At 42.8% G+C, this 11,435-nt stretch overlaps 1 protein-coding gene across 1 annotated transcript in view; it reads right to left on the bottom strand.

Annotated features, from left to right (window-relative positions):
- Positions 1–11,435, bottom strand: part of LOC134438832 (protein unc-13 homolog C) — a 178,642-nt gene that overhangs the window by 61,487 nt on the left and 105,720 nt on the right. The gene's annotated exons all lie outside the window — the stretch shown is intronic.

Genomic DNA, 11,435 nt, shown 5'->3' with positions numbered 1-11,435 from the left:
CAGACATTCCAATACATCTTCATTAACACAACATTAAAGTGCAACTTAGATTGAAATACACAAATAATCTTTAACAAATCCATAGGGAAATCCTTTTGTCATTGCGATGGGATGTGCATCACATTAAACACCCCCTCTTCTTGTAACTCTAAATTAATACACATGCCAACAACCCCTATCAAGTCAAGCACCTCGTCTGAGACAGACAAGCGAATGAATACATTACATCTGTAAGTGTTGTCTTCCCCTGCGATAATTAGATTTGGTGTCACTATTACAGTATGTTTTATCAGATGCACAGTCAAAAAGAAATGCCTGAACTAGATTATGGGCTGCAGGCAACTGTGCAGCAACTGCAGCAAAAACCCACAAGTAAGGAAAAGGGCATAAAAACATGTTTTGATCTAGTTTCCCCCGCACATCCCACTTGCTTTTGGGATGCGGACCGGCTGCTATGTTCAAAGCCTCCTAATTAAAATGAACAGTTTTACAGTCCATTCGCCGTCCCAGAACACACCCCCAACCAACAAGCCAGCCAGCCAAGCATTCCTTTTAAACAACAGCAATGCTTCCTCTCAGTCAGATCAAAACCCTGTATAGCCAAAACCATGAACTTTTCAGGAAAATACTATTTTCTAAGTAAATAAAACATACCATCATTATAGTTAGTGTTAAACAATAAAAAACCCTCATACACCCTCATCTCATAGACTGACTAATAGTATTGATTTTTATGTTTGAAAGCATATAATAAAGTGATGGTGTGTAGGCTCATTGCTCAGAGCAGGTGGCTTCTAGCAAGAACATTCAGTCCGTCTGATGGAGGAGGAGGCCAACCTGAAGCCCAACCCTTCCCCACCAACATGTGGTCCCCATCGAGAGCAGCGGGCCTGACAGTAAATGGGTCTGTGCACTGCCCTTCAGCCTCAATATTGAGTCTTCAGGCACAAATAGGGACAACATGTCGTGCGCGTCCGTGTGTGTGTATGTGTGTGTGTGTGTGTGTGTGTGTGTGAGTGAGAGAGAGAAAGAGAGAGACAGAGACAGAGAAAGAGAAAGAGAAAGAGGAAAAGAGAGAGAGGATTTTGAGCATCAAGCGAAGGAATGGCTTGTTCGCCTTCACGATATTGAGAGAGGCAGGCAATCTGAAACTCATGTCGGGATGCTCGGCGCTTAAAATCACCCAGGGTTATGGTGACGCTGCCACGACCTTGGCAGCAAGAGACATTTCAAATGGGAGCTGACTCAGGACCTAATGAAAGTTAGATTGGGTAAAGGCTGGCCCATATGGATTTCCTTGTGGACAAGACAGTAGCACACTGCATCTTCTCTATTGAATAGGGTGGGGGACACACAACAACAAGGAACAGCATCAAGAGAATTTGACCTGACAATTGAAAGGAAAAGAGGAAAATGATCAAGTAGTCTACCCGCTATCTCTACTGTGAGCCCGGGATGTTGGGCACACAAACTGAAATTAAAAAATGGGAATAAGGAATAGAGAGACCTCAAAAATGGCAGAAAGGTTAGATTATTCTGCAGAGATGTATAAAGTAGAAGTATAAGTAAATTCATGATGTAAGAGCAGCACTAGCTTATGATATGAAATAGTTCTTTCAGCAGTTATTCCTCTGTACCTAATGTGTTCCCAATGCGGGGTTTCAGCAGTTATTCCTCTGTACCTACTGTGTTCCCAATGCGGGTTTTCAGCAGTTATTCCTCTGTACCTAATGTGTTCCCAATGAGGGTTTTCAGCAGTTATTCCTCTGTACCTAATGTGTTCCCAATGAGGGGTTTTCAGCAGTTATTCCTCTGTACCTTATGTGTTCCCAATGAGGGTTTTCAGCAGTTATTCCTCTGTACCTAATGTGTTCCCAATGAGGGGTTTTACTTGTCTTTTACTTCCAAGTAGACACTAGTACATGATATTATATATTACACACCAGCTATTCCAATATACCTGATGAGCACCTAAAACGGGGGTTTTCTTTAACTTTTAGCTTTTCTTTAACTTCTACTTCTACTTTTTACACTCTGCCATTCTGTTTGCTGCAGTGTGTTTCATGCAGTGGCGTAATTATCGGTAAGCAGGGACTGCAGTTGCTTACGGGCCTACGAGCTCTCAAGGGCCCCTCTGCGGACGCCTAGTGGGCCCCCATTGGTACTGGGGACTAGAATGTCTCTGCACACGCAGAAAATTCCCCGATAACTCTTCTCATTAATGGGAGTTGACCGGACTGTATTTATATCACAACCGATGCCACCGTCCAACATGATGGTGTGCCGTTTAAACACGACACCAATGGCAAAGCCATGCTACTATTAATACTGTGCTAATAACTGTGTTTAGTTCATTAGACGGTTCTTTAAAAATACAGTCATATAATATGTTTCAAACTGCAATAAATATCTTAACAATACGGTGTATTTGAGTCTTTTATTTTTTTACATTACGACTTGGAATTATGGGTTATGGGTTATGATGAACTGATTGAACATGTTACGTAGCCTACGTAACGTGCGTGCATACAGGAAGAACTTTGGTGCAACGTGCAAGACGTCACATCACGTTAGACATAGAAGAAATCTGATCATATTATCTAAACTTTAACAATGTGTTGGCGACGATGGATAACAAAAAGAAGCACCGGAGCGGATTTCAAAAAAGCAAGAACTGAAGAACTGAAGGAAGAACTGAAAAAACTTCCGAAAATAAACTCCTTTCAAAGAGCCGCAGAGAGAAAGGTGGACGTTGTTCCTGCTAGCTACAGTGAAGATTGCGACCAAGAAGAGAACTATGGACATTAGGGGGGCTGTGAAAGTAGCCTATCTAGCCCCTTGTTGTGCTAGAAGCAGGGGGTCTGACTCTGACAGTGACAGCTCGTTTACAGAAGATGACAACCTGGCCGGCTCAACACCGACGAGGGAGCACCCAACTATGGGACATTTCCCCGACAGCCTTGATGCAGACGTGAAAAGGGGAAAGGACAAGCAAAACAATGTTAGCACGCCACATATCCAGCTTGCTAGCCGCGGTGCGTGTGTTGAACTGTGGATTTAAGTCAAGTGGAATAATTGTGAGAAGCCCTGAGATCAAGACAGCGTTTTATGGTAAGGTAAGGACATTTGGTTATTAATTTTGCCGGCCGTGGCATAATGAGTTGGGTTTATTGTGCCTGGTGCGATTGTTGTCACAAGCCTGAAGTTGTCACAAGCCCGTTTTGAAGTGTGTTTGGCTAAATGGTTATTGCTCTATGTAGACGGACTCGGATGTTGTAACATTCTTTTTTCAAATTTCGTGCGCTTTAAATCTGTACCTGTGCTCGTCATGTTCCGCTTTTACATGTCTTCATGAAGACTTTGGAAAATCTCCATATATGGCATTTCAATGCAGATATGCCAAAACGACAGAGGAGTAGGCTACTGCATATTCATTGAAGGAAGGAAGGGGTGGTGCTTGAAAAGATATCGGTTGTAGTTATGCATTTGCGTGAATGTTTCACATACATTTCAGACACAAGCTTACAGCTAGTGTCAATGTATTTGAATGATTAGTACTGTGCCTAGCAATGACTGCATATCTGTCTGAAAGACTAACAATTAGTCTCTTGAGTTTCATTTTGGCAACATAGGAGGACTATTTTAGTGGGTTCCTGGATTGGTCTGTCGCGCGTCTGTGTGGTCACTTTGCAGGTGTAAAGTGAACGTTTTAAATGCACTCAAATACACTGAGGTTTGGCTCGTCTGATTTTTTCTGGGTTTTATGATTACTGCCTACGTCTGCCGTCACCAAGGCCTACGTGTTTTCGTGGATGTGTAGCGGTATACCAAATGTGTTTTCATGGACATGCATGGTGTGCCGTCAGCACGTTTTTGTTTATGTGGTGATGCGCTGTCATCAAATTTCCGTTCAAGGTGCGCTGTCACAATTTTTCTGTGTGTGATGTGTGATCAATACTACTAAGAAGTGCATAATTTTATGTTCCTTTATGTGACCTTTATCACGTGTTGTACTTTATATGGGGCCCACACAGATAATGTTGCTTACGGGCCTATTGCTGTGTCGTTACGCCACTGGTTTCATGCTGCAGTCCATCTGCCAAAGTGAATAGATATGAGTTTCCCCTCCGCGAGGCAGGTGGCACAGTCAGCACCTGCCCACTGGACCAGACATCTCCCCTGTACTGTATTGACTGCTATCTGCTTGACTGCTTAATGGGCTATTGGATATCAGCCTTAAATGTTCATATCCTCTCATACGGCGATATATATATATCTGTTCTGACCGCCCTGTCAATCCACTGCAAATAGGACATTTGTCATCCCGTGCAGAGTGTGTGTGTTTTGGTAGTAGTCTTTAATGCATACGGGTGGCATGCTGTGAATTGACTGAGTGCAGTCCTTCATGAGGTTCCATTCACAGACAGTCATTGCCCCCTTGCATTCATTTCGGTCCTGGTTTTGACATAAAAGGCGCCCACAGTGCCGATCGTCACAAATGCATCAATGATTAATAATAATAATAATAATAATAATAATAATAATAATAATAATAATAATAATAATGCAATAATAATTGGATACGCCCTGAAAAAGGCCATGTGGACTGAAACGAGTAGACATTGTAGCCAAATAAAAAGTATATAAATTGCAACCTTGTGCCTCGGATTTCCTGTATCCTTCCCAGGTTTGGGAGACCCTGCACCGATGAGCACCAGCGAAGAAAGGTGGGCAACCTGAGGCACCCCAAACTCCTACTTTTTTTCTGACTACTTTGAAGGCACTAATGCTTGAATATAAAAGACACAATATGTACTGATTCAATCAGGACACAGACAAACATACACAAACACACGCACGTTCACATGCACGCACACACACTCACACAGGCATGCACAGAAGCATTTTTGCATGTTTGTGTACTGGAAGAGAATTAAATGTGCAGTGGATGTAAACATTAAAGGCTTACTTTGAATTGCAAAGCGCTCTTTGTTAAGCACCACTAGCATGTTAATTCATGTCGAGATAATCACTTGCTTTTTGAAAAACCTTCAGCCTCCTGAACAAAAGCCAGTTTTCCATTTCAAACAGACTGTCAAATGAAGAAAAAATGTTAGTGTGATAGTGGCATTCAAGGTTTTCAGTAAACAAATAAAAATGTGATTGTGGTTTGAAAACTGGAAAGGGGGAAAAGGCTGCAAGACTTCCCCCTCTTCTCTCAAACATCAAAGCCTCTATAATCCGTGTTTTCACCTACAGTATATATAGTGTATAGCATACACTCTGGTACAATAGCAAACTAGATAACCACCTGGAAGCCTGACTTCATATAACCACCGTGATGCCGACAGTCGCCTTTTCATACCAAACATCCAACACATAGGCTACTCTAGTGGGGAAAGCCTGACTAATCTTTCCTCAATCTGAAAAACAAAAACACATTTTCTGCCTTGAGTCTTGTTGTTGTAACAGATGTGAAACAGATATGGATAGAGCCCCTATTTGACTCCCCGTGGTGTGCAAGTGAGTGTCTTCTCCAGTCCTGTTGGAACGAGGAGGTTGACTCAAGGCAGGGGAATGTGATGCAGGGTGACAGTGCCACTTTGATAACTTGGCTACACGGGCACTGTGGGCATCTCACGGGCATATCGCGGGCTCGGGGTGGCAGAGCAGAGGCGTGGACTGGGCTGTGTTTCCCTGCATCATGGAGATGCTGCTCAGCAGAACCAAAGAGAGTACATTAGAGTAATATACTTCAGGCTAATACTATTCCGGGATCCATGTGATGTCAGGTGAATGCCCCTTCATGAAACCTTCGGTAAGGAGACCTTTGGAGTCTTATGGTTGAGAATAATTGGCACATAGTGCTACAGATGGCGGTAGCGCACATCTTGCGCAAGCCGCCACAAAACACCACAAGAAGGCAAGGAGAAGGACAGGATAACGTCCCCTTGGAAGATCAAATTTGAGCACACTCCTTAGCATTGGGTGGGAGGAGTGTTTCCCACAGAAATTTTGGAAACTATGGGGGCAGCCGGGGTTGTGGTCTTCTCACACGGGCCTTTTTTTGGGTGTATTCTTGCACGGCAAAACAATGACAACAGTATGACATTGGCGCATGGAGAAACTGTAGGCCTGGGCCTATATTTCAGCCATTTATATTTTGAGAAATAAGCAGAGGTGGAAAGAGTACAGAAAATGTGTACTCAAGTAAAAGTATCTTTACTTTGCCTAAATCCTACTCAAGTAAAAGTAAGAGTACCTATCTAAAAATCTACTCAAGTAAAAGTAAAAAGTACTTCACTTAAAAATGTAATTTGAGTAAAAGTACTTTTAATTAGCTTTCCTCTCAAAAATGTAATGTTTCTTTTTCTTGAAAATCGTCCTCCATAATGTCTATCTCTTGCTTGGCACCAGCCATCATCCAATGCATTGATCCAAGATAGTACAATAGTGGAAATGCTGTGTGCCGTCCTGCATAATCTTTAATTTCCGGCAGATTGTGGCATTATTTTGCATGACATTTTGTCATTTTTTTTTACTCTGTACTCAGGCCAGGTTCTAGTGTAATTGAGTAAAATACTTGGGTCAAAATGTACTCAAATACAACTAAAAGTGTTAATTTTAAAAACTACTTAAAAAGTACAAAGTACTCATAAAAGCTACTCAAGTACAATACTTGAGTAAATGTAATTAGTTACTTTCCACTCCTGGAAATAAGGCTACATAAGATTTTACCCATGACTTGTATAATACTCCCTTCTCTGAAGATTTGTTTATATTGCTCCCAAACCCAAGTAAACTACAACAACTTGACTAGGCTTTTGATCCCTGTCTTTCAAGCACTTGTGGTGCTATAGCAGGGGTGCCCAACCTTTTTTTAACCAAGATCTACTTTTGAAGTTGATGGTCTGCCGTGATCTACCAAGTCAAATTCAAGGATGTCAGTATGAAAATTTAAGACCACCATTTATTAATCACCATTATTATGAACAAAATGTTTTCAGTAGGCTACTATGGCCGTATCTTTTCAGTGTGTTTTTAAAGTGTGTTGAATAGCCTATCTTTACAAAGCAATGCAGCACTGATAGTATGCAGAGATAATTTCAGTCATACACAAGTCATAAACAACTGAAACAATTTCAAAATGATAAACATTTGGTATATAAAAGGCACATAGGCCCTATTTCTAAAATATGATGAAGCATTATCATGCCTTCAGTGGTATAGGCTACAAATTAAAAAGGGCTCAGAAATTCAACATTTGTTATGGGTAAATAGTAGGCTACTATGAGACAGAGAGAGAGAGAGAGAGAGAGAGAGAGAGAGAGAGAGAGAGAGAGAGAGAGAGAGAGAGAGAGAGAGAGAGAGAGAGAGCAATGAGAGAACTCATTGGTTTGGTAAACACCCCTGTTAAGTGTGACTTCTTCTATGAAGGTTTTTTTTTTTTCAGCTCTCTGGGACAGTAGCGCAGCAAAGGCTTTCTATTGTGAGTTTGGCCAATCGTTTTGTCCACAACTGAAGCAAGAAACAGCACAAATTGAAGTGAATTCCATACATGTCAACAACTAACATTTCCCTTACACGCGGCACGCGATGTAAACGCAGTTAGCGATGATGCATGCGACTAGCGATTTGGACGAAGATCCTCGCATATCGGCGTGTCATAACGCATCGTTGCGCACATGTTCTGTTACTCACCCGATGTTACACGTGTGCACACATAAATCAACTGTAATACCCTTACGGTCACTTCCTAATGCTTTCCCCTCATTCTGTGTTACCGTGGGACTACTTATCTAACCAATACAGAGTCTATAGGATGTATTTACTCCAGGAGGAAAATGCGAAGGAAATTCAAAATCGTAATTCAAATCGTTTTTAACAAAAACGGATATCGTTAAAAAAAAAAAAATTTAAAAAAAAAAAAAAAATTTTTTTTTTTTTTTTTTTTTTTTACATTTTCGTAAACTATGGCGGCCAAATTTAAACTATGGCGGGCCGCCATAGTTTCCTCAATGTATGGGAAACACTGGTGGGAGGAGTTTAATCCTCTTTCTCTAATATACTCTATTTGGTAGAACCGTGGCAGCCTCCCAAGCAGAGACCTGCAGTCATATGACTATGGTGCACACCCACAACCCCTGCTGATCGCCATGCCAACCTGAATCAAACTACTGTACTTCCACAGGTCATACTCACATGTCAAACCAACTCAAACCAAACTACTCCCACACACAATCTAACTCATACCAGTCACACAGCAAAGGCCATACCCACATTTCAACCTAACCCAAACCAGTCACACAGCCAAGTTGATACTCACCACCCTACCCAAACCCAATCCACCCCAGCACAAACCCAAACCCCACCCAAACTAGCCACACAGCTCAAATGATACCCAAATTCAATCCCAACCCAACCAAGCCCGCAGCCAAGGTGATGGCCCACATGAGGGACGGAAATCCAACGATATGTTAACACAAAAGTCAAAATCGAGTTTCATTGGTCTTATTGAGCGCCTTTTTATTCTGCCAATAACTTCAATAATATTGACAAAGGCGATCTATACAGCATAGCGCACAATATGGGGCAGTCATGGGTGAGCGGTTAGGGCGTCAGACTTGCATCCCAGAGGTTGCCGGTTCGACTCCCGACCCGCCAGGTTGGTGGGGGGAGTAATCAACCAGTGCTCTCCCCCATCCTCCTCCATGACTGAGGTACCCTGAGCATGGTACCGTCCCACCGCACTGCTCCCCATGGGGCGCCACTGAGGGCTGCCCCCTTGCACGGGTGAGGCATAAATGCAATTTTGTTGTGTGCAGTGTTCACTTGTGTGCTGTGGAGTGCTGTGTCACAATGACAATGGGAGTTTGAGTTTCCCAATGGGCTTTCACTTTTCACTTTTCGCTTTCAATTATTGATATGGTCCATTAGCCATTTATGCAGTGAAAAGGGGGCTGTACCACTATGGTTGAAAAGGGAGCATCCATCTGTCAGAGAGCATTGCATTCAAGTAGAAAATATGCAGTACTACTATGCAGTATTACAGTAGATGCCCAAATACCTTTTCAAGCCAGAATCAGAAACTATGCAATCATGAGAGCCATATAGTACTGTATGTACCTCTCAAGAGGGGTTGACCTTGCATGCTTGGAGCGTCCACGCTTGAACACGCGGAACAACAGAGCGTAGCGAAAGCGATCCACAGTCCACAGTATGGTAGCTGGACTGTAAACACTATCAGAGGATGGACCACTGCACCCGATATACACATAGATAATTGCCTTGAGGCACGGCTTCAATTTGTTGATGTTGTTTTTTCTCTCTTTCATCATTTTTATACCATAGATCTTCAAAGGCATATTTCAGGATCCTGTCATACTCCTCTAGTCGATTAATCTTTCAACAGGGTTTTACAGGATACTAGCTCTTAAATTATTTGATGCTTCAGGCAGGTCCTTTTTTCCCCTTTGATGTGTGTTTTCAAAAAAAGGTGAGTTCACATCACATTCCAAAAGGGACCTGGCCTGGGAACCATACTGTATGAAACAAAATCTTAGAGTCTGTCAACCTCCTACTCTGAAGTTACGTATTGTAGGATATTGTAATGCAGTGCAGCGCATTTCATGGGTAACCTGTATTCAGATGCCACAGAACAGTGCAGCTTATTTCAAAGCACCAACGCTACTAATGGAGGGGATTTCAAAAATCCTCTTCGTGGTTGAGAAATGCCAATAAGAAGAAACTGATTTTTGGGAAAGACTGGAACAAATAATATTTGCTCCAGGCTTTCACAAAAGCCATATTGTGGCATTGCATGCTAAGCCCAATACTGAAAATGGAGAATAGTCAAGTTATTATAAAGGTATGCCTCATACTGACTGACTGCTAATCTTTATTATGTTTCCATTGAAGCCTGGAGTCAAGCCTCCGTAGCCTAACAGGAGCATTTTGTGATGAAGGCAGGTGTGAAAATGAGCTTGGAGGGACCTGTCGTGCGGTGGCGGCACAGTCATTTAGCAAAAACTTTACAATGCAATCATTACCCTGCCACTCATTTAAACATTTGCTCGCCTTGACAGTGGTGAACAAAGTGGTAACGTACAAGAGAACCCACAGACATACACTCTGTTGAATCATCAACCAAAGGAGGACGTTTGAACAAACAAAGACACCTACAGACACACTGTGCAAACAGATTAGTCTATGCTCCTTGAGAAAGGGGGATGTGTGGTGACAGCCTTTATAGACTCATGTGTCATGCAGTCGCTAATAACCGGCCTGCCTGCCACCACCACAGTTGCCCAATCACGCATATCAGTAAGGACACAGCAGTGGGTGTAAGTGAGCCACACAATGGGTCCGGTACAGGCAGGAAAGCAAGCGGGCAGGAAGGAAGGCAGTGAGGCAGGAAGGAAGGCCGAGAGACCATAGACAGACAGCTTCCTGGAGAGCACCCATATCCGTGCGACACCATCAGGCAAGTGATGATGACAAATTTCATGCTTTGGTGACGCGAGCTGCCTGTCAAAAGCAGTTAAAGTAGGCGGAGGGTGAGGTAAATGGGCCGCGGAGGAAGGCGCCGCTCAGGCGGGGGTGTCGGTGTCGGTGTTGTGTGCTACTGCACGTACATACGCCTGGGGACCTTCAACGGAGAGAGTAGAAGTCTGCACACTGCAAGTCCGATTCAAGGTTTATTTGAGACAGGGCTGTCAAACTCAAATTGACAGGGTCGAAAACAAAATCTGGAACGAAGCAGCAGGCAGAAGTCAATATTTACTTAAAAAAGGACTAAAATTGTGCGTACATACACTTAATATTCATACTTGCATTTCACTTGCACTCTTTCCCAACACATATGGTAGTTCAAATGTTCTGCACATATTGTGTTGAATATGAGTGTGAGCTCTTTCCTTGGCCTGGGCCCATTCATATTATTATGCTCTCTATGTTGACTCTGTTTGTCCTGCACCTGGCCTCTTCTGAACACCTGAAGACCTTCCCTTCAGTGAGTCAACAATGTCAGCAATATTAGATATTAGCCTCATTAGGGTCACTTCTGCAAAATATACCATAAGCACGTTTTCAGTTATTGTGCCCACAATTTCAAACACTGTGGCTGGCTGAAAAAAACCCCACTTTTCTACCTGGCACACACAGACAGAGAGAGAGAGAGAGCTTCACGAGGCAGCCCAGTGAGGTGTGCTTCTGTCCATTAACCAAGTTTATGAGATCAAAATTAGAGCGAGAATTGAACTAACGGTTGTCTGATGGAGATTTATGCTGTGATTAAAATCGGAGGGTCCCAGTGATCATCCTCCAATCTAACGTGACATAATATGGTCACATGACTGAGAGCCACCTGGTCCCAGTGTCTCCTGTGCTATCATCGGCATCATCGCCCGACTCAATCTCCATTTAAAATTTGAGAG

Source organism: Engraulis encrasicolus, chromosome 22 (genome assembly GCF_034702125.1).
Source record: "Engraulis encrasicolus isolate BLACKSEA-1 chromosome 22, IST_EnEncr_1.0, whole genome shotgun sequence".
Lineage (NCBI taxonomy): Eukaryota > Metazoa > Chordata > Actinopteri > Clupeiformes > Engraulidae > Engraulis > Engraulis encrasicolus.
The sequence above is the reverse complement of the archived record's forward strand: the minus strand, read 5'-3'. Positions and strand labels throughout refer to the sequence as shown.